Raw genomic sequence first — 25,095 nt, 5'->3', positions numbered from 1 at the left:
CACTTTTCTCATTCAGTGGCTTCACTGGAGTCGGACCACTGAAACGCACCCCTGGAGTGACACTGGGCTCCTCTTCTACATCTAGTGACCAAGGCCAGTTGAGGTTCTGTTCAAACTGCATCCCAGCTTTCCCTTCCACTGTCACTTCTACCATCCCAAAGGATTAATACATTTTGCGTGTCAGAAAAAAAAAAAAAGATGGTGCGAGATAACGAGAGTCTTGACAAGAGCATTGGCTTCTGGTCTTGAAAGGTCTTAGCCCAAGCAACACCCCAGCTGTCACTGCCTGATGGCACCACCACCACATTGCTGATCTACAGCGAAGCAGAAATCCCCTTTGGGAGTCAGAGTATCTCACAGGCAGAAAAACAGATACAAGAGCTGTGAATAACAGAGGGTCTTGCAGGGCCGAATTCAGGGAAGAGATGATGTCCACAAGGGAGGAAAGGGTTACAGGTCCCCTGCGGCATTCTCCACGCACACACACATGAACTCGGTATCCGCAGAAACACCCTCCTAGCTAAAGGGCAGCTGAGCACTTCTGCAGCGGACATTGGCTTTAATATCTGTATCCTAATTTATTTGACATCTGCAGAACATCCAAAGAAAATATTCAAGTACGGGATGGGCAATCCGGCTGCTTTCTGAGTTCATCAAATATCTCACACTCCTTTTTCAAATGTTTTCAGTTTTGCAAAACTTAGAATGCATCTATTGCCAAACATGTTCTCTGTTAATGTTTATTTAGAAGGGAATTTAATCCGTATGCTGCTGATGCATTTACACTTAACTCATCAAAATGTTTTACTAGAGTCATTTGATGTCCAAGAAACCTTTTGAGTCTTTTTTATAAGCCTCTTCAAGCCCATTTTGCTTCGAAACAGGAAGTCGCCTGTTACTAACCATAAATGAATGCAACCCCCAGAGGATTTGGTTTCATTTAAGACACTGAAAGACCACAAGTTCTCAGCCTTCCCTAAACTCTACAGAAAAGATTTTCTCCTGAACCTACTGAGAATGTGCTGTGCACAGATGAGGTGCTGTTATTATTTTCCAAAACAAAATCCTCTATGAAGAGGCATCTTTCATACAACTCCTGGGAAAGACAGTTACCAAAGCAGAGTGCTAAATCATTGGCTTTGCCGGCTGCACCTGGTAAATGTAACTGTCTCCTGTGATCCACTTACCATTCAGAGCTCGTTTGCTAGTATTAATAGAACAAATAAAATGGAATGGGAGATAAAGATATGGGGATAGTGATTTCTTGCTTCAGGAAAACCTTCCTGGGTTACAGACCAATACAATGTTCCCAACCACGAGCCAGGGAACCAAAGCTGATATAAACACAACATCCAAGCCACAGAACATGACTTGTTTAAGGCTTAGTTCTGTGAAGTAAGGCAGGAAACAAGATTTATCCTTCTGGGAAACTTTTGGCATTTGCCTCGAGCTGGGCCTGATTAGTCTCTGCCGTCCTCACCATCCATTACAACTATCTGAAGGAAATCAATTTTTTGCCCAAACTAAGGCAAAAGAGAAATGTCTCCGAGTCCCGGAGAAATCCTTCTGTTTGACGTGGCATTAAACAACAGCGAGCGAGCTGCCCCTTTGCTCTGAGGATCGCCGTTGCTATCTTGGGCCTTTTGGCTGTGAAGGCAGTGCAATCAAGTTGGTCGAAAGCCATTTTACAAACATAATAAAAATAAATTACTACACTTAATAATTGAATCTTAAACTTGTCACTATAGCAAACTCTAAATTATTCCAAGAGCCTTCCCTGGGATTTGGCAACAGTAGTGGGTGCAAGTCGTCAGTGTACATGTATGAAATCCAGTCTGGGTTCTAACTGCACGAGCTACGGAGTCAACATTCAAAGGATGAATGGGCCATTGAGAAGGAGATCAGACTCCCCGAGACTCTGAAATGAGTCCTGGAAGGGTTCAAGTCATCCGTTTGGGGGGTTACCAATAGACTGGGCTGTTAATACAACAGAATTTGAGGTTATAATACCAGGCTTTTTTTTCCCTCTGCACGCGTGTGTGTGTGTGTGTGTGTGTGTGTGTGTGTGTGTGTGTGTGTGTGTGTGAGATAATGTGTCTCTGACTCCTGGGCACAAGGCCGGGAATATTTACACTGCAGGGGAATGTTCAGACTCTGACCCAACCCAGAGACATTTCAGTTAACATCTGGCTTTGCTTACTTGTCCTAAATATTAAATTATTAATGGACTATTAATATTGGACTATTCTGTTAGTTCATTTTCCCCCCTTAAAATCATATTTAAAGACCACTTTCCTTAAAATAAGGTTTTCAACCCTCTCTTAGCATCACTGCCTCTGAAACTGGCATTCGTACAAATCTTTAGGGAACTCGGGCAAAAGAATTACCGAAGCAACAGAGACACAAAGCTGACAGATTTCTTTCTTTTAATTTGCTGGGAAAAACAAATTAGTTCATTATTCAAATTGAAGATGCAAACACTTATCTCTCCAAATGCTAGCATTACTGCTAATGGTTCATAAGGATGTGAGAAGTCACCTGATAGGGCAGCATCTGTACCTCAGTGTGTTGGCCAGCAAGAAATATGTTACATTTTTATCCATTTTGGTCTCATGAATTATTTTTCAAACCAGGTCTAGAAAGTCACAACTGCCTAACTAATTTAAGAAAGACCACTGTGCTTCAGAGCTTGGCATGTACATACTCATTAATTCAGTGCCAGGTTGCTCTGGCCAAAATAAGTCATGGAAACATCAAGCCTCATGATGGCAATGGCCTCAACTGGTAGGCTGTTTTACTGAACTTACCTAGTTTATGGCCACACACATGCTCATGGTTTCCAAATGGAACAGTTTCAGAAAGCACTGAAGTGCCTTGCGTCATGGCATATGTGGTATATACGTCACTACTGGAGTATGAATTGTTAGGAAATGACTCCCTATTTTTGAGGCACCTTCTTTATTTTTTTTCCAGAGGAATCCACAGCCCCTCAATCGGTGCCACTAACAATTTAAACTTCAATGTGTCCTTTTTGTCCCCATATCTGCTGTTCCAACTGAGTCCTCAGTTTTCGTTAATGGTACAAAGATAGTGCCAACTTCCAAGTCTCCCAGTTTGAAGACAAACAAAATAAACAGTACATAGAACCTTGAACCCAAAGGTACTTCCTAGTTGGTCCCTTTCAGTATTCTCCGTTCTCTGGTGGCTAGAACAACTCAAGGAGTTTTATTTAATTTAATCTCTCACTAGCGTTATTAGGTGAGCAATGCATGTGCAGGAACTTTAATATATGTTATGAATGAATTTGTACATTTAAAGGTATATGTGTGTAGGATTCTAAGCCTGAACGGTTTTATGAGCATGAGCGCCCTCAAAAAAACAAACCATCAACAAAAGTAACAATAAACTAAGTTTTATGTTGGGCTTTGTATTTTCACATATGAAATTCCAATCAGTCCTCATAAAAACCTTGTGATTTCTTTTCTCCTTTTCCTTTCTTCCTCCTTCTTCCCCTTTTCTTCCTTTTTCTCCTCTCCTTCCTTCCTATCTTACTTCTTCTATAGCTTTGCCAAATAATTGTAGGTTAAGATTACTTAGGTGGTGAAGAGTGATGTTGGGCCTCAGTGCCAGGGGGATCTAACTTGGGGTCAAGCTCTTTGCTCCAAAGCCCCCTCTCCTGAGGATAAGGCATAACTATGAGGGTTTTGCCACCGCTGGAGGGCAGCCAGTCTGGCAGAATTAACCTCTTCATATGCATACACTCATATAGTGTTTATGAACAGCTGTGAGGGAAAATAAAGTCAGTGTATACTTTTACTGTATAGAGTCTGTAAAAATCCTTCATAAAACTATCTAATCAGAGCAGCTTCTCGGGCAGGGCAAGCAAACCACGCAGGGCACAAAGTTTGAGGAGGCATTCACTCTTGGGGTTTCACAAGCATAGGGTCTGAGAGTAACTGAGAGTAAATGCCTTCTTGAATTTCACCCCCAGCCACATGGCTTGCCTCATCCTGGTCCTGGCCCTGCATGCAGTGTTTAATGTATGCTCATCACCGTGCTCTAGTTCCACAGAAATTAGAACCAATCAATGAGTGATTTATTAAAAATTTACTACATGTCATGGGGAAAGTGGAAACATCTCCAATTATATTCCATAGGTCTGTTCTGGAAGATAATCCATCTAGAATGATAAGACATATATGTGGGAAACAGCCAAATCAAATATATTGCCAACTCTGTAAAATATCATGGTCGCATGAGGTCACAGGTGGTGGATTCAGTATGGTGGAAAGTTGGGGACACCACTGAGGGTGCCCTAAAAGAAGGAGAAGCCTCTGTGCTGTACCCAGATATGGGTGGGTGAAGCTGGGCCCGGCTGGGGAAGCATGGGTCTCTAAGCAAAGGCTGATTGATGCTGGCCATAGGGAGCCATTGGTGTGTCTAAACAGGGGAGCAATGTGCAGAAAGCTCTGTGATGGATTATGCATCATTTTACTGGAGTGGGTCAGGGTGATGGATGGATGGTAGGTCCATCCAAAATAAGAATATTGTTTTAGAGTGGGGGCATATTAGTTTAAAATTCATTTTGAAGTGATTACTGTTACAAAGTGGTTTTGATCTGTTACAGGGAAATTGAAGTTGGAAGAAAGGAAACAGTAGAGGTTGAAATGTCCAAATCAGGCATCTTATTTATACCATTTTGTCATATTCCCATTTCTCCTGAAGTTGGCTCCACAGACACTTAGCAGTTATTGTTGGCTCTGAACTGCCTATTGTCCGACCCACACAGCTGGCTACTCTATCATGGGCTGCCTAGTTCACTGAGCAGTTTGCATGGGTGACTCCGATCTTCCAGACTAGATTGCATGCCCTGCAAGGTCAGGGCTCAGAGCTCACTCTGGGATGTTCTCTCTCTGAAGACTCTGGCAGCAGCTGGGCACATGGAAAACAGCTAATAAAAGTTTCACAGCTGTCTGCTTTGGAGGAAAGACATGGAGAGAAATTGAACTTGATTACCCGATGTGGAAAGGTCTGCATTTATTGTACTTCGCAATGTTTGGACTGATCTGAATGAAATTTCCAATGGCTAATTTCATTTCTAACCCTTCCATGAGCCAGAAAACTCCACCTGCAAAGGAACAGTTTTTCATTGCCTTTCTTTTGAAAAGGGTGAACACCCCATTTCCTGTCAACAGGAGCTGCAGTAATGAGCAGGAATCGGTTACTTCTATCGCAGTGGTAGTTACTTAGGAAGGAGGCCCAGGAGTCAGGCTTCTGTAAAAGTTCTTGGCTTAGGGTCAAACCAGGATGAACAATGCAAGACCAACATGTCTCCTGATAGACATCTGATCTGGGGAAGCTGAGGCCCAAGACAGTTTACCAAGAAGGTAGAATTATGTAACTCTGTCACTCAGCAGGACTTCTTTCCAGCTGCAGGTATCCTGGGACTAAACAGTTACACATAGCAACAAAACAAACGTAGTGTGCACACTTTGCATTGTTAAATGGAAGACACTCCCCGTACTGATGCATAAACCAACAAAAGTGTAATGGAGTGATGCCTCGTTTATTTACCATCACTAGGGAATGGATTATTTATTGTTGATAATATTCCCAAATGACTGAAGCCTGTGAGTCTAAGTGCCAAAGCTTTAATAAATGTGAACTACGTATGTTGAAAATCCTTCTGAACGTTCCTTATGTCTCAGACACTGTGCTCAGAATGTAGCTTGACCTCTGACATGTTTGGAGAAAAAAAGTGGGTGACCAGGTACACACTAGATCAAATGTTTTAATGCTGATGACGAACCAGGAGAAACAGAGTCTTTCTAGACATCATCGACTTATTTTTTTTGAGAGGGATTATTGGTGGACTGAAGGGATAGTTGGGACATTACTTGCAAGAAACTGAAGCCTTATTGTGGAGGAGGCAGTAGGAGACTTCTGCTGCAGCTGAATATATTCATATAGCAAGCACCTCCCCTGAATCAGAACAGTTACATTTCTTAGGAATAAGACAATGTGGAAAATGAGGTGTCTGCAATTCTGTATATGATCTTTAGAGATTGTGGAAGAGAAGTGCCAAAACATTAGAAATGGAGCACTTACTATCAGTCTAAAGCAGAATTCTAAAAAGGATATTTCTGAACACATGGATAAGGAAAGTCATCCTCAGTTTTTCTGTTTTTCCCCCATTTCTGAAACATGCACAAATCCTATCATTTTTTTTGTTTTTTTTTTGTATAAGCTTTTATTTAGAGATAAAGTAAAAGGACAGATCTCCCGGCTCACACCAGGAGGGGACAAAAGAGCCCCCAGTCTTATCTGCAAAATACACACACACAGTTGGGCCACTCCCTGTCCTTCACTGTGCCTTCCTTAGCCCAAGCCACGGTTATATTTCAATCGGTGCAGGAGATGGAATTATTGGCCCCAAGTCATCACTTCTGTGTATGCACCTGTGCCCTAGCATCCTGCTGGGCAGTTTATTTCCCTAGCCCTTGACTTTGAGCTTCACTGTATGCTTCTCAGTTGTGAAGGCACAGGCTTGAAATGTGCCCATCCAATGGGGCTTTCTTTCTGGCCTTTGCCACCATGTTGAGAAGAGCTTCCCCAAGCTCACCTGTGCCCTATCATCCTGGGGTCCAGACAAGTGTGGATGGAGCAGACCTGTGGGAGGCTCCAAGCAGAGCCACACTGGCAGCTGGAACAGCACTGCCAAGCCCAGCCCAGCCTAGGTCAGCTGGCCCCTACATGACCCACAGATCCTCGAGACTCAATGCTACTGTTTCAATCCATTCCATTTCAGGATTGTTTATTACACAGCATTATCATAGCCATTAGCTTACTAACTCAAGGGGATTAGCTCACCGTCCCACAGCATCTTACCTGTTATGTCCTGCGTTAGTCTTTCCTCAACACAGAAATCAAAATGATCTGCTCAAATCCTCCTCTGCTGAAAACCATCCAGTCACTGTGATGCCCTACAAGCCCAACCCGAACTCTCTGGTCTCGTTTGCTGTTCTCCGTCTTGTGAACTCTGCTGCAAAGAGCCTGGCCTGCTTGTGCTTCCTCCAGCGTGCCAGCCTGTATCAGAGACCACATCCATTGTAACTCTGTAATTCAGTCCTCCTGATGGATGGCTATGCAGCCAAAGTGAAAAAAATTAATAATATAAAACATTGACATTAACTTGACTAATAGTTACACTCTTCTTATAAAATATTAGGTAAAGGAAAATGTCCTTTTACTGGAGAAACCCAAAACGCCACATGACCTTTTTTTTCAACAATAATTGGATACAACATACCTACAACCCCACCCAAGTTGCTTTTGTCTGGGAAGCTCCTGTTTTCTTTCTCCTCTGTGGAAACCACTCTTCAGTGCCAATCCAGAAACAAAGGTAACTGTTCTATAAGGTTATTAGTTATGGTTCTTGGGTGGTAAACTTCCTAATCTTTTGAAATGTGAAAGTGTCTGTATTTTGCCTTCCCAATTAAATGACAGTTCATCTAGACACACACTTCCAGATTTGTATTTGTCTCTCAGAATTTTGAAGATAACTCTCCACTGAGTTTTTGGAACTTTAGGTTCTGTCTTACACGTCTTTACGTATGTCTTTCATTAATTCTTTTTATCCTTTAATATTGCATTCTGAGTATATTCTTTGGTTTTAAATCTAGAGCATTAATTTTGCTCTTCAGTTTATTCTTTATTTGGGGAATTGTGAATGTCAAGTGATATCACTGAGGATAAATGTCAAATTTTTGGTAACATTCTTGAGTTTTCTATGTCACAGTTCTTATTTCATAGTAACCTACTCTACTGTGGCTAATAAATATGCTTATTTTTCAAGATATACCTCTGTTTTTATATTATCTTTCCCCCTCTAGTGTGAGTTCTTCGGTGCTTCTCCTTCCTGCTGACAGTTTTCCTCACTTGTCAGGTAATTCCTGCGCGTGCCTTCGTTTGCCACTGACTAGTTATACGACTCTGTGCGTACAACCAATCACTCTAAGCTTCAGCTTCCTTATCTGAGAATCAAATAATAATAATAATAATAATTCAAGTACCTATCATAGGCTTTTTGTGAAGATGAAATATGACATTGAATGTGATGTGTTTTAAATGGAATTAGAATATGATAATTGTGCAAGACATGTAGTTGTCATTTTTTTTAATTTAAATATTTTCTACTGGCAGAACTGTTTCTTGTAAGCATCTTCATCTTCTTCCATTAGGTAGTGCATGTAACCTGCGACGTTCTGCCCCATGATGTGTTTCCGATGTACTGCTGCATTGAATTCCTTGCTTCCTGAATCATAATGAGGGAATCATTTGGTACTGTGAGGGATAGATCATCCTCCATCCACAGCTCCCTTGATGGCCCCAAAAACTTTATTTCCAGTAGTAGTTCTGGCAAGCCCTGCATCCAAATAGCAGGTGAAGGCACCAGGCTGACCATCAATGCTTTCCACATTGTATTCATCTCCCATCACCTCCACTTGGCCTTCATAGATCTTGTCCATGCCAAACCTATTAAGAAGCCTGGGAGCCAGCAGCAGGCCAGTGCAGTATGCTGCAGCATAATCTGTCAGGCCAGCCTTCACACCATCCTTTGGGAGTTCATGAGCATAAGCTGCACAAGCTATCACATCCCCTTCCATGCAGGCATAAGCAATCTGACAAATGATATCTCTGTTGGTTACATGAACTATCATCCTGTATTTGGGTATATTGTAGTTACTTTTATCCTGAATCACCAGGTGTTTCTGAGCATTGTAATCAGTTTTTCCCTCTTGCTGTCTTCTAAATTTTACTTGGTATCTCTTGAAGTAGGCCTTATTCTTAACAACTTTCATAAACCCCATGCTGTGGATTGGACACCAGTGTCCGTGGCTCACCACAGACCTGCAGGCCCAGCAGTTCTCTGGGAGGGTGTAGTTGTCGTTTTTTAATGTAAGAAAAATAAGAGGGGGAAAAATTGTACATTATCGTCTCAATAAATGCTAAATGATTTTGAATGAAATTAACTTTTTATTTTTAGTTGAAGAAAAATTTGGACAAAATAAATACATAAACCATGATAAATAATGCTTTCCTAACCTGACAGCCATCACTACCCCTAATAAAGAAAACCCTGATGTTATTTGTTATATTTAGAAACAAAACCCCCAAACATGCTTGGCTCCTTATTAATCTAATGGTTATAGAACTTATGGCTACTACTACAAAATATGGAATAGAATTTGAAATGAGATTATCATTGTTTTCATAAGACATAATTTTACAACGAGGAAACCCAAGAAAGTTAAACGATACCTCTTGATTAGTAAGAATTCAATAAAGTGCTTAGACACTAAAAATAATCAATATGAAAATAGAATGAGACCAAACTAAAAGCCATTCAAAACCAGCAAAAAATTGCAAAAATTAAAACTATCTTAGAAACATAAAGGCAATTTTAATTAAGTCTTCAGGAAGGACAAATTAATCTTATAAAGATTTTGAGGCAGCTTAGAATCCTTTAAAGGCACATAGAGCCCCAGGTTCTGAAGATATATTGACTGAAGTCAAAGCATTATTCCATCAATTACTACTGAGTGATCATGAGCAAATTCTATAACTTTTCTGTGCCTCAGTTGGATTCTCTGTAAAATGGCCATAATAATAGCACATGCTTCACAAGGTTGTTATATGAATTGAATTAATGTGGTCTAGTAGTAAATGCAATACCTAGCAGACAGCAGGCACTGAACAACTTGTAGCTAGAGTTATTTCTGTCATGATTGTCATTGAAGTTATTACAATTATTCCAAACTTCATTCATAGAATTTATACAATCCTAAGCAAAACTGTAGCAAGATTTTACAAGAAATTGTACTGAAATTGTATGAAGAATTTCATGAAATATGTACTTAAATCCTGAAATCATTTACTACAACACAACTAATTGAAAATGGAGTAAAAACCAAATTATAAAAATTTAAATGAGGATGAGTTAAATAAGCTACCTATATGTTAATAATTGTCTATTTATCACAGAATTTAAAATAAATGTGCAATCTAATATGACAGACAATAATCACACTTCTTTATAAGAAAGATGTCATTCAATTTGTGTCTTGAAATGTAAAAAATAAACACAAGAAAAAATAGAAATGACTAAAAAGTACTTCAATTGTATCATTTTTACTAACAAAGAAATACAAATCAACAGATAATCCTATTTCCTTCCTTCCTAATTGAAATAATAACAACAACAACAATAATAATAATGAAAAGGAGGAGGAGGAGATTCAGTGCAGATGAGGGTGTGATAAAATAGAGGCATTCACACCCTGCTAACGTGAATGGACACTGGAGCAATACTAAATTTTACAATATATATCAAATATTTTTTATATGTTCATTCTGCTAATTTTACTTCTGAGATTTTCTCCTAAGAGATTTACAAAAATGCAGACAACAAGGAATGTACAAAAAGAGAAAATAGAGCATTATTTATAAAAGTGAATTTGAATATGGGGATAGAGATACTTTAAATTGTAGATTATTCATGATGGGCTATTTTTCAGCCTTTTAAATGGTATTTAGAGAGCTTTAGAAACACTTTTTCATATTTTTCTTATTAGAGACATGTGCCATTATCATTTATACAAATATGATTTGAATATATAAATATTATAGAAAAAACAATTGTGTTAAACTTAACTCCTCTTCTGTTATGTGTATTTAAAAATCCTGTTCCTTTATGGATTTGTTTAGTTTTAGTTGCAGAAGAAAAGATATAACAACAAATTTTCCCTTATAAGCATTTTTAAATGTACAGCTCAGTAGTGCTAAGTATATTCACATTGTTGGGTAACAGATCTCCAGAACTTGTTCATTTTGCAAAACTGAAATTCTATGTCTGTTTAATAATTCCCCAGTTCCCTCTCCTCCCAGTTCCTGGTAACCAGCATTCTACTTTCTGTTTCATGAATTTAACTATTCTAGGTACCCTCGTGTAAGTGGAATCACGCAGTGTTTTTTTGTGACTGGCTTCTTTTACTTATATAATGTCCTCAGGGTTCATCCATTCGGAATATGACAGGGTTTCCTTCCTTTTTAAAGTTGAATAACATTGCATTGTACATATACACCATGTTTTATTTGTGCATTCATCTGTCAATGGACATTTGGGTTGCTTCCGCTATTGGCTGCTGTGAATAATGTTTCCATGAACATGTGTGTTCAAATACCTCTTCAAGACTCTGCTTTCAGTGCTTTCAAATATATATCCAAAGTAGGATTGCTTAATCCATGGTAGTTCCATTTTTAATTTGTTAAGGAACTAACATACTGTTTTCCACAGGACTTCTATGATTTTACAATCCTCTAACAACACACCAGTGTTCCAATTTCTCCACATCTTTGTCAACACTTATTGTTTTCTGTTTTTTTGTGTGTGTTTTTTAAAATATCATCTATCCTAATACATGTAAAGTAGTATCTCATTGTGATTTTGATTTACATTTTTCTAGTGAGGTTTGATTTGAGTATCTTTTGATATGCCTGTTGGCTCCTTTATGTGTTTTTTTTTAACTTTATTAAGGCATTATTGATATACACTCTTATGAAGGTTTCACATGAAAAAACAATGTGGTTACTGCATTTCCCGTATTATCAAGTCCCCACCCATATCCCAGTGCAGTCATTGTCCATCAGTGTAGTAAGATGCCACAGATTCACTATTTGCCTTCTCTGTGCTACACTGTTTTCCCTGTGACCACTCACACCATGTGTACTACACATAATATCCATCAGTCCCCATTTCCCTTCCTCCCAACCCACCCTCCCACACCTCTCCCCTTTGTTAACCACTAGACCCTTCTTGGATCGAGTCTATGAGTCTGCTGCTGTTTTGATCCTTCAGTTTTGCTTCATTGTTATACTCCACAAATGAGGGAAATCATTTGGCACTTGTCTTTCTCTGCCTGGCTTATTTCACTGAGCGTAATATCCTGCAGCTCCATCCATGTGGCTGTACATGGTAGGATTTGTTTTCTTTCTTATGGCTGCATAGTATTCCACTGTGTATATGTACCACATCTTCTTTACCCATTCATCTCATGATGGGCACTTAGGTTGCTTCCATTTCTTGGCTATTGTAAATAGTGCTAAATAGTGATAAACATATGGGTGCATATGTCTTTTTTAATCTGAGAAGTTGTATTCTTTGGGTAAATTCCAAGGAGTGGGATTCCTGGGTCAAATGATATTTGATATTTCTATTTTTAGTTTTTTTAGGAATCTCCATATTGCTTTCCACAATGGCTGAACTAGCTTACATTCCCACCAGCAGTGTAGGAGGGTTCCCCTTTCTCTGCATCCACGCCAGCATTTGTTGTTCTTAGTCTTTACAATGCTGGCCATCCTTACTGGTGTGAGGTGATATCTTATTGTGGTTTTAATCTGCATTTCCCTGGTGATTAGTGATGTGGAGCATCTTTTCATGTGTCTGTTGGCCATCTGAATTTCTTCTTTGGAGAATTCTCTCTTCATATCCTCTGCCCATTTTTTAATCAGGTTATTTGCTTTTTGGGTGTTGACGCATGTGAATTCTTTATATATTTTGGATATTAACCCCTTGTTGGATATGTCATTTACAAATATATTCTCCCATACTGTACGATGCCTTTTTGTTCTGTTGATGGTGTCCTTTGCTGCACAGAAGCTTTTTAGTTTGATGTAGTCCCATGGGTTCATTTTTGCTTTTGTTTCCCTTGCTTGAGGAGATGCATTCAGGAAGAAGTCACTCATGTTTACATTCAGGAAATTTTTGCCTATGTTGTCTTCTAAGAGTTTTATGGTTTCATGACTTACATTCAGGTCTTTGATCCATTTTGAGTTTACCTTTGTGTATGGGGTAAAACAATAATCCAGTTTCATTCTCTTACGTGTAGCTGTCCAGTTTTGCCAACACCAGTTGTTGAAGAGGCTGTCATTTCCCCATTGTATGTCCATGGCTCCTTTATCATATTACTAATTGACCATATATGGCTGGGTTTACATCAGGGCTCTCTAGTCTGTTCCATTGGTCTATGGTTCTGTTCCTTGTGCCAGTACCAAATTGTCTTGATTAGTGTGGCTTTGTAGTAGATCTTGAAGTTGGGAAGAATAATCCCCCCAGCTTCATTTTTCCTTCTCAGGATTGCTTTGGCTCCTTTATGTCTTTTTTAATTTGTCAAAATTTTTGCAATTAATATGTATTACTTTGGTATCAAACAAAACACCATGAACATGATTAGAGGCAGATTTGCCTCCAGTTTTGTGACATCAGCAAAAGAAAAGCAGCTTTCTTTTCAGGTTCCCAAATCCCCATTTGTGAAATGGGAAGGCTAGAATAGCTAATCTATGATTTTTCTAATAAAGAAAACAATCTTTTCTCATTTCCTTTGGTGTTATAAAAATAGATACATTTATAAATCTCTAAGGCTCCAACTCTACGGCTCTATGGTAGGCATTGGACCAGGGGCTGAAAAGACAAAGGTAATACATCTGGTCCCTGCCTTAGTAAGTTATGAGTCTATTTGGAGAGCCAAGCTTATAAGTAAATAATTATAATGCAACTTGAATTCAATATAATACATGTATAAATAAAGTTCTCAGCGTTATAAAGGAACAGAAATCTGCTTCTAAGATACTAAAAATGTGAAGACTCATCTAGTAGTGGGAAAAGTGTCCTAAAAGTTGTCCCCCGGACCTTGGTGTTTACAAAATCCATGGCATTCAAGTTAAATTTAGAGAAGAAATTTAATATGCACTAGCAAAGACAAAGCAAAAATTCCATGAGCATTTAACCATTACAGTTTTTTAAAACTAACAAATGGCTAAAATGTTTTCCATTCAATCAAATGGTATTTTAGAAATTGTGGTCTACACAAAGGATGTCTCTTGCTGGGCAGAGTAATATAATACATTCTGTGTGGAGTAGGAAACTTTAATGATATATGCAGTTTTGTTATTAAAACTGAGTTATATATTTTGTTCTGCTCCGGAAAATTGTGACCCAGTATAACATATCTTCACATTGTTTATAACTTGAGGAAAATCAACATTTTGGGTTCCCAGTTCACACAGTAGGAATTACATTTGTTTTGGCCAAATATAATTTATATAACTGCAAGGAACAATAAAACATGAACTCAACAGTGTTTTCTTACCTAAAAATAATATAGACCTTGTAAAATTGAAGAGATTATTATTATAAAGGAAAAGACAGTAACTTAAAAGGCCGAAGCTCATTTTACAACACTCTTTAATGCCTGTGCAAATAGGCAGACACCTGTGTCCCCATTTTCCTTGACCTTAGCCACAGGAGTGAAGTCCACACAGTAATAAATAACCTTGCAAGTAAAACTTTGAAATATAATTTGCTTGAACAAGCCCAGTTCTTCTATGTTCAAAAGTCATTTTCAAAGTGACTTGTTAAAATGACTCAATATTCTTTATTCCCCTGCCTATGAAAATTTTTCATATGTGATGAAACCATCTTGACCAGCTTGCCAATAAGCTTCCAGTTAGTGAAGGTGCCATCCTGAATTTAAGAGTTGGGAAATAAGTGACTGAATAAATCAGTCAATCAATAAAACAATCAATGGTTAGTCATTTATCTTTAAAGTCAACTGGCCTATGCAGGAATCAACTCTATACTTCAATATCACAATATAAAATGTGATCCCATTCTCAAGGATATGGAAATGATAGTATGAGGGAAGGGGGAAGGCGGAACTCCCTTGGAGGAGATCTGTGCAGGAGTCATATTGAATCCATGTTATCAAATTGCTGACTGCCAAATCAATTAGACAACTAGAAAAATTATTGACATTTTGGGGGCAACTACTATGTCCAAGGAACTAGTCCATTATATCTTATTTAATCCTCTAAAGTCTAAACAATTGTATGAACTTGGCAGAATTATCACTATTTCACATGTGAAGAAACTAAGTCTCATAAATCTTAGGTGACGTGTTCCAAATCACACAGCCAAGTATGTGGTGGAGTTGACCTTAGATCGTGAGTCTTCTGTCTCTGCGTACTGAACTCTTTCCCCTGCATCACTTGAGAATCCGCTGGGTGAGGACTATAGGCTCATACTCATCACAGCACAATCAGAGGGCACGGGAGCCTGGCATTCCTGCTGCATGACACCTGCCTACTTTTGCAATTCTTACCTTTCCTCCGGCTCAAAACTTTTCTACTTAAAGAGGAGACTTTCCTGCTCTGAGATTTACTTAAATGTCAAGTTCTTCTAATTGCCAGTGTAATTTTTGCCTTGGTCTTTTAAGACTTAATATCAATTTCAAACTGGGATTGAATTGTTTTTAATAGCATTAGGGTTTTTAATTGTGTTGATGTTTTCTAAAGCAATCTGTGCTTAATACTTATTTAGAAAGATAGTCCTAAGGAAGCCTTAACAGCGCAGGCTTGTTTCTCAGGAGCCCACATAAGAGTCCATTTTCCTTTAAAAAGAGTTTGCAGTGTCTCCAGGCATTGAATCATCTGGCTTGGAGCCAGGCACTAGAGGGTGCTTTAGAAATATTATTTGATGATGAACTCGGATGTTGTCCACTTGCTTTTCAGAAATCATTCCTGTAAATCATGGCTTTGAAAACTTGTCAGCATTTTGCTCTTTCTTTTGTGGATTTCTTCAAAGGAAGAAGGAATGCCTGAAAAGTAAACATTCAACAGCCATAGCTGTATCCCAAGGAGAGTGGAATAAGAAAATATTATATATACTTATAGACATATAAATATTTCTGTGAGATAAAAAGAGAACCCTGTGGATAACTCACAAAGAGCCTACTGGAACTTTATCAGTCAGCTGGGCTTTGTCAGAATAAAGTGGGCTTGTGAGGGCGCCAGGCCAACATGTGTTTCTGCCTATTCCACACCCTTCTTTTCTGGAAGCTTGCTGTAAGCATAATCCCTCACGTTTGTATGGGACTTCTCTCTCTTGGTTGAGAGGCACTTTTACATGTATTATCTCTCAAGTGATGCTGCCAACAACCTATGTGGTAAGCATTACTATTCTTATTCTCTCTCGATGAAGAACAGGCTCCTCGATGATAATTAACTCACCCAGATCCCTAAGGCACTGGGCAGATCAGACTTTAATTACAGGACTTCTCTCTAGTATATATAGGGCAGCAACCCCATTCTTCTTATTTTACACTCTCAACGTAACCATATGTCTTCCCTGCTTCCTTCAAACTTTGTCACATGTGGCTTTTCCCCTCTTTATTCTTTTGATTTCCCCTCTAAGGTCTTCAAATCTTAAATAAAAATACAAATCAAACAAATAAATAATGAAAACCAGAGGCCATGAAATGTTAAGTGAGGAGCCACATACCTCCTCTGCCCTCAGAAAATACCATAACCTAGTAGCAGAGCTAAAGCTGTCGTGTGGAGGCTACAGTACGAGGCCCAGCGGAGCAGGGGCATCGCTGAGGTGCGCTGTGGGGTTCAGGGTCGGAGGAGGCAGACTGACTGGGAAGATCAGAAAGGGCTTCTTAGGGAAAAAAATGCCTTTCTTCTAGGCTGTGAATGGTAGCATGATTCCAAAAGACACTCCAAGCTTTGGAAATAAGAAAGCTATTTGTGAACACAGTCAGTCAGCAAAGCTCCCGGCATTTGCAGAAAACAGTGAATATTCAATTTCTCAGAGGATCGCTTGCCTGAGGAAGACTTTGGGGAGAAGAGGTGGCAAGCAAGCTTTTCAGCAGGTTCTAGAGCAGCTCTGTCCACTAGGACTTCCTGAGATGATGGAAATGTTTTGTAATCAGCATCGTCTCTAGAGTAGCCATTGGCCACATGTGGCTATCCCGGGCTTGAAAAGTGATGGGTTGGACTAAGACACTGAAATTTTAGCCTGATTTAATTTTAATTCATTTTTATTTTAATTTAAAAGCCACATGTGACTAGGAACTACCATTTTGAATAGAGCAATTCTAGAGGCTTTGGCCTGAGGCTACCACAGAATTCAAGGCTTGGGGAAACACACTTGCTGACTGAAGGAGACAGACTAAGAGAACGTGGAGAGGCTGAGATAAGAAAAGTAGGAGGTGAAAAATGGAAATTGGAATCCAAGGAGAGATTGTTGTAATTGCTGAATTTCTGAACTACAGAATTCAAAATGCAACTGCTTCTACTTATTTCGTGTGTGTAATAAAAGTTCATTCTCCACTAAACTTATGAACTGTTTCAATGTCAAAAAAACACCCAGTCTTTCATCTCTTAATCACTATCTAGTAGCCAGCGTGTCTCACACAAAACATGTTGTACATGCGGTTTTTTGACAACCTCAAACTTAGCTATGCATTAATATGTTATAGTTAAATATCCATATAAACTGCATGGAAGTGCAAGAGTGGAGGCAGTTCATATTTAGTCATTTAAACACAACATAGAAAACCAGGTAAGCCTTAAAAAAAGTATTGGCTTGTGTGTGTGTGTGTGTGTGTGTGTTGGTTTGTTTTCTGCAAATCCTTCTCTCTAAAGGACTTGGAATTTAAAAATCTCAGCATGCTTTATCAAACACATTATCTGTATTCTTTTAAACCTGTAAGAAATAATATTCTTGATTCAGCCTTATTTGAGGCTTAAATTATGGGTAAGGTATTCTGTAAAATAGCCAGCATCCCCTCCGACGTTTCTATGGCTGGGAGGGTTATTAAAACAAAACCAGAAAGTTGGGCTCCCCCAAACTGTAAGGAGTTGATCCCCCCAAAGATTTAAGAGCAAAATATCAAAACCACAAGTAAAAATTGGTGCTGAACTTGGCAAATGGTCTCCCTGCAATACTTTGCAAAAAAGAAAGGAATGAAACAATAGTGGCAACAGCACGTCAACCCTCCCCCAACGCCACACACGCCACGGAAACCCTCCCATTGCTGGGCCCGCAGACAGACTCACCATTTGGCTTCCTTCTCAAGTAAGTCTTAAGTATTTTTGTGCTGGTGAATTCTGAAATATGAACATTTTGGGGATGAATGGGCACCAGATAACCCTCCACGCACTGTACTGTGGGCCAGTGCTCACCGGATGACCTGGCCTGTCTTCTGCTAACTACCCAAGGATGTTAGCAAAATGTGCCGAGTTTCAGGAAGGATTGAGAAGTCAGTGCACTTTCCTTAACATTTATTTAAATGGCGCCTTAGCGAGCCATGCATGATGCAGATGGAGTGGGTGTATCCAATTCTCCAGGCAAGGGCTGTCTGTGTTCTGCTTCCCCAGAAGTCTCATTTTGGAAACATTCTTTGCAATTCATCAATGACCCCTGTGGCTATTGCCAAGTCTTCCCCCGCCCCCACCCCTTTTTTTAGCTGTGCAGGGGAAGTGAAGATCAGCCGATGATCCGCTGGAGTGCCTTGGCGATGAAACTGGACTTTGTACTTCTGTGCCTTCTTTGCCTCACAACAATCACAATCTTTGAATTTCCAGAGATACTCTTTTCTAACAGCTTTATCTCATCCAACTTGCCGTCTAACATTCCTTTGAAATACTGGCAACAGAACTTTTGAAAGGGTTTTAGCTCCGAATCCTCAATTATAATTTTGTTTGTGTCCTTAAGCCTCATGTTTGAGTTTTCCTACCAAAAAATAAGAAGGCCAAGATGTGGAATCAGAGTCTTTTTTTATACACTTAACTGGAATTTGGGCAATTGACTATTTAAACCTAAGGAAAACGTGGTCCTTATCAATAGGAATGTGTTAGTTAAAACTGGAATTGTTCCTCCACTCACAGAATCCTAAGATCTTAAAACTGAAATTGACCTTCAAGAAACCACCTCAAATTATTCTTACAAATGGCTGTACAATTGCAAGCATTAAATGCCAGGGATCAGAAATGGGAAGAATGCTCACTCATGTTCTACTCTTTTTTTTTACCCCCCAAATCTCCAAGTAGCCAAGTCTCTGGTATGTATCAGAGAAACAGGCAATTTTCAGAGTGAAGTCAAATGAAAAGTATGTAGATGGCAGTGTAAATGTTAGGAGAGTTTGGGGGAAAATATGCCAACTATGTGCTGTTTTGCTACAGTAAGTATAGAACTATTTCTCCAGTGCCATGGACAGGATCCTTGCCAAGTGGAATACCCTATTTATAACCCTATCATGAAGAGGAAATAGTGCCAGGAACAAGATAAAACTATTAGCTGTATTAACAGAAATACTTAAAAGCATGTTTGTATTTGAAAATAAATGTTAGCGGTTACGAAAAAAAATATAAGCAGTTGTGGGTCTGGGTGTTGAAACCTGTTGCAAGACCTTTAATTAGTCATCATCTTATCTTCATGGCCATATCTCTGCCAACTTGCCTGTTTGAAGTCATAAATGGAGCTCATAAATGGACTCTTTGGGAGATATGCAGAAAATAAACAATTCCTCCTATTTGGTAAATAGTTAAGAAATCTCCCTGGACTCCCATGATTTTTTCCTGCTGTGGGCACTGGCAGCTCAGTGCCCATTGGGGATATCTTCCCCATCTGTCTTGAAGCTGCCAGTCTTTCCGATTCCAAGTATTTAGGCTGCAATCCCAGAGGTGGGAAAAACAGACCCAGTCTAAGTGCCATGAGCGTGCAGACTCTGGTCACAAGAGTCCCTGGGAGGGGCCTGGCAACCAGCCTGCACGTGCCAGCATCAGGGTGCAGGCCATGAGCTGCCAACCCATGTCATTCCCTCTCCCCAGTTCCCGGCACGGCCCCATGTTGAATAAGCGAGGGGCTGAGGGCAGGGTGGGATTGGCGCCAGGGCTGGCTTCTCTATTGTATCAGGGAAGCTGGGTATATGCCATGCTGTCCTCTGCTCAGTGGACCAAGGGAGCAGTAAGATACAGTTTCCTTTTCCTCCTATTGTTTTGTCACTTTCTTTTCTCCCCCTACTCATCCAGCCTGGTGAAGCACAGAGGCTGTATGATTTGGAATCAGACAAAATTAGAATTAAATCCTGGCTCTTTTACTAGCCCTGTATTTCAGAAGGAAAAACGAAACAAAACTTTTGACTCCTCTAAGCCTCTATTTCTTTTGCACTAATGGCACCTTCCACCACATGGTGGGCAGGAAATGTTAACCTGCCACAGCTACAGGCACTACATTTAGACTACGGATATTCCAATTTATTAACAACTTATGAATCTTATTATTTAATAATCTAATTTATTATTATGTTAGATAATAACAGAGAATATTACCCCATAAGTCTATAGTAATTAAAATAATCTAATGACTAACCTTCTATTTATCCAATTATATGATAATCAATTACATGTACTTCTTTAAAATATAATTGCCACATGTTATATGTTATATATATTTTATATAAACATACTACATATATCAAATATATGTTGTTTTATGTCATACATTATATTATGATTTGTCATATGTATCATGACTCTATCATTTATGTCCTATATTATATTTCTTATTCAATATATTATGCATATTAATATATTAATATGCATAATAATATATTGATGCATATTAATTATCAATTTATATTTATATAAATTACATATAGTTTTCTATAATTCTATAATTCATATAAATAAGATATAAAGTGATAGGATAATTTTCTGATTAGTACATTATATTTAAAGTATATTAGATTACAATGTGGCTAACTAGATTATACAATTATTAAGGTTTAAAAACCTAATTTTAATAATTGCACATGCTATTATATAAACATAAATGTTAACATACACACACAAAAGTAAATATTTAATAATCTTCAGTGTACACTGGCAATGATTCTCATGGTTAGAAATTATCACAAGAGGAGGTCGCAAAATACCATGGGCAGACCATGTGCCTCAGCATAAGAGACGTTTGAATCCAGGCGCTGCCAGGTGTAGGAACCTGGCCATGCCAATTAACCGCTCTGAATCCCTAGTTCCTCCTTCTAGGAAAAAGAGGAGGGGCTTACAGACAGATGGAATAGTAGGTGAGAGTGTACAGCCCACCTGCTAGTACGCAAGTACCCAATAAATGGTAGATATCCTTGGTCATATTATTTTTAAAATGAATTAATACTATTAAAACGAACTGGATGAATAATTATTATTAAAGACTAATTATGGTCGTTCTTTTCAATGGAAGTCTTAGAAATACATTTACGGAGCAGCCATTTACCTACAGGGACTGTCTGTGCGGAGCTGGCACTTCAATTTCTTTCTGTTGCGCTCGGGCTGCCTTTGCAGAGCGGGCTCAGTTCTCACTTTCTAGGGGGTGGAGAATATTCAAACTGATATCCCTTGTGGGGTAAGATCTTGGGGACAAATATTTCTTCTATTTCAAGGTTTCTTAAATTTCACATGTGATTTTAAAAGCAAATAAGCCCCTTAATTGCTTCGTTAAGCTAGTCAACACTAATTAAGAAAAGTCAAGAGGAAAAATATTAGAAACTGCTGTGCTTGACTTTCAGCCTCTCTCTCTTCCAGAATATGTCTTGCTTTGCTGAGGAGAGTGAGTTTGTGATTTTCCAGGATGGAACCCACTCTGACCTCCTTGGTTCTGAGTTTGAAATTGAACTCTAGTCTTTTGGGGTTTGATTATGTTTATTACTGGTGAAATATGATTTCCCAACCCCATGAAAAAAATTGCCTAAAATGCCTTGTAGCACAGGGGGTAACCCAGACTCTTTTGATGAGTTAGAATTCAACGAGTTGGAAACCTGTTTCTTCTCCTTTGGCGCAGCACGGGAGCTTCGGAGCCGTGGCACAAGGATCACAGGAGGTAGCCCAGGCTGGGGAGCCTTGCAGGTGAATGTGTGAGCGTGTGCACATTCGTACGTGCTGTGTGCCCGTGTGCACACACGCGGTGGGGGGATGTGCAGGAAGGATAGCCCACTTGTCTGCAAAACACATGGAACCTGAAATCAGCCTTTTGCTCTTGTTCAAACTTTGAGACGTTACTCCTCTTAATTGTGCTGAAGCTTATAAAAAAGTAAGTTTTGTTACAGATTTTCCTCGGACTAACTAGGCCATCTCTCTGGTTACGTCAGCAACCTTGGAATCTCTCAGATCCAGAGAAGATCATAAAGTCAATCCAGCAACCTGCCTTCACTCTCCTTTATTCGAGTAAATAGCTTCTATATATTAAGCACTTACTGTGTACCGACCCGTTTAGATATTTTTTACAAGCATGGCCATACTTAGTTCTTCCAGTAACTCCATTTGTTACTCCCATTTCCTTGATGACGCTATCAGGGCTAAGCGAAATGAAAAGCCTCATGGTCTCAGATTTGGCAAATGGTTGATCAAGTATTCGAGCCCAGAGCGGCCTACTACAAAATCAGTATGATTTCCTGCTTACTCCATTCGAAAGGCTCGAGTATTGGGACTGAGTTAAACCAGCAGTTCTTCCTGGTCCCAAGTGAGAACCCAAGTTCCGCGTCTGAAAATGCTACTTAGCACAGTGCCGCTGCTGAGCCCGTTCAGCGCGCAAACATCCCCTACAGCTCCAAGGGTGATTTCCCCACAGCCATCGGGACCTCGGTGCATGTGGAACCCATCAGAGGAATTTGGACTGCTTATAGAAATCTGCTAGAAGAGCAGAAAGTGAAGGACTCAAGGATTAGAATCAGAAGGAATTTTACCCACATCCTTACTTGTGTGAGGGAGGCCAGGCCTGAATTATTTAGGATTGGAGGTGATTTCCCCTGGATGCATCAACTCTCACAGATGGCCTCTCTCATTGGACTATAAGTAGGAAGGATAAGAACCTTGCCTTGATCCTAACAAATTCAGCAGACTCAAAATTATAAGACTCAATCAGCTCTTTTTCAGCATTGAAGCATTCTGGGGGACCCAACTGCACGACCCCATTGGAGGAACAAAAGCTGGGTCTATCTTGAATGAAGAGACAATGCAGGGGCCTTCAGTGGATATGGTCAGGGGTCTAGTTGATAATAGGCTCCAAAAGGGTTCTATTAACTCACTACTGACTCCATGATATCAGGAGCATCCATTCTGCTGCATGAGGCATGGCAGCAGGTCCCTGCCTGTGACTGGCATACGTCTGTGGGTTGAGAGAGCTGCTATCCAATAGACTCCTAGATATGTAATATCTACCCTAGGTTCCCTGGGGCCCAGACCTAGAGGGCAAGGACCAATTCTTGGTGCTGTGTTTAGTAGGTCTGAGCCAGCTGGAGAGTTCCTGCCCTGGACTGAGGAAAACAGTCTGCAGGGGGAAGGGGTGGGGAGGCAGCCTGCAGCTCTGATGCTTCAGACACTTGTACATTCACTTTAGAAAAAATATTACCTCCAGCCAGGAACCGTATGTAGATAAACCAAGGCACAAAATGGGCCCAATTAAAAAGACTACAATGTTTGTGCAAATACTGCCTTTAATTAGGACAAGCAAATAAAGGAACAAACCTTACATATTTCCTTCTATTTCTTGGTGTTCTGAAGACCCAGAGCAACTAATGATAAGCCTAAAAAATTTTATCAAGCAGTTATCAAATAATTTCCATGAAGAATGTGACTAGCATCATGAGATTATTTCTCCAGAAGAGCTTTAATGAGAGTAAAATGAGGCTTTAATCATAACAAACTGTTTCTGTTATTTCTCTGGGGCCACTATTGCTCCCACAGCTAACAAATCAAGGGCCAGAAATCAAGTTTAAGCAAGAAGAATGTGTGATGAATGTTCAGAGAGGGGAGCATGCCAACCAGAGGACCTACAAAAATGGGCATGAGAGGCTGTGTAACAGCCTTGCCATAGTTCAGACAGTGATCTGTGCCACAACCTCTACCAGTCAGGCAAAGAGTGCAGGTTCTGGTAAGCATACAGCAGGGTATCAGCCCAGACAAATGGGCTGCATTCCGGGCAGAGCTGTGGTCCTATTGGGGCCTGGGGCGCTTGATAAAGGTGGGGATCAGAACTAAGAAATATATAAGGGTAGGTCTCAGTCCTGTGGGCAATACAGGTGGAGTATGGATGCCAGCAGCTTCCCTAGGGAGCACCAAGCCTCAGACTTCCTTGTGGCCAAAGTGATTAGAATTGAGTGAGAGCACCTGGCCGTCAAGCCCAATCACTGGATCCCATCAAGGACACATGATGCTCTAAGTTCCACTGGCCCGAAGATTCAAGTGGCTGAAGGTTTCTGATAACCTCTGTCATGAACAGGACTGCTGGGTCCTGGGTAATTTTAAGCCCCGTAGAAGTTCAGAGGATTAAGCCCTAAGGATCTTCATTGGGTAGCAAACCAGAGGGAAGATGTCCTACATCAGCACCCTAGAAAGTCGTCAATCCCAAATCCTTCCCATGGAGGCTCTCCCAAAAGGAGGATGACCCCATTCTGCAAGCAGAAGGTGGGCTTAGCACAGGCCTGAAGAGCTGGCAGGAAAAGGAACTGACACTATGCCACCTGCCAACTGGAATGGGAGCTACGATGTTCCAGGTGGGACGTGAGACCAGTAGGTGCCTCATCAGAAAAGGTCTAGATCAGCCACAGATTCTGACATTCTGAGTCCATAGAGGCTTCCCACACACTTAACCAAAGTGTGTCCCTGAAGGTAACCCCAGAGATAGCCCCGGAAGACTCCTCCCTTCCCCATGAAGTCCTGGGAAAGCCATGGTGCTTCTCTTCTGCTGTGTTTCCTCCTTCAGCCTGCTCCGTCTACTTCACTCCCACTGACTCTCAGTTCAGGGCCTTTAGCCAGAAACTTCTCTTTTCCCAAAATGCCGTCTGGTCAGTCTACTCCTCTCAAAGCCCACTTTTCTCCCTGTCAGGATTACTTTCACTTGCAATGACTTTTCCTGGCTCTGATATCTGAATCATGTATATATTATATGTATATACATATAATTGTTATATAAGGGGGTTTCCTAGAAAACCCCTGGATAAGAGTCTGAATCACATTAAAACACAACCTAAAGAGCAGGAAGAGCCTCTTACAGACCACTTAGCCCCACCACTTCTCCGTTAAGGTGAGCAGGCAGATGTCCTCAAGGGGAAGTGATTTCCTCAAAGTCACAGGAGAATTAAGAGAAGAACAAACAGTCCATATCTCCTGACGCTCAAGCCGGGTCATCTTCCATGACTT

The 25,095-nt window shown here is 40.1% G+C and overlaps 1 long non-coding RNA gene and 1 pseudogene across 1 annotated transcript in view; one reads left to right on the top strand and one right to left on the bottom strand.

Annotated features, from left to right (window-relative positions):
* The window catches only part of LOC140850377 (uncharacterized), a 147,178-nt gene that overhangs the window by 104,994 nt on the left and 17,089 nt on the right, over window positions 1–25,095 (top strand). The window lies entirely within an intron of this gene.
* On the bottom strand, window positions 8,193–9,043 carry LOC108403825 (large ribosomal subunit protein uL18 pseudogene; annotated as a pseudogene).

This window comes from Manis javanica, chromosome 1 (genome assembly GCF_040802235.1).
Source record: "Manis javanica isolate MJ-LG chromosome 1, MJ_LKY, whole genome shotgun sequence".
In the NCBI taxonomy this organism is placed as follows: Eukaryota; Metazoa; Chordata; class Mammalia; order Pholidota; family Manidae; genus Manis; species Manis javanica.
This window is presented reverse-complemented; position numbering and strand designations above follow the sequence as displayed.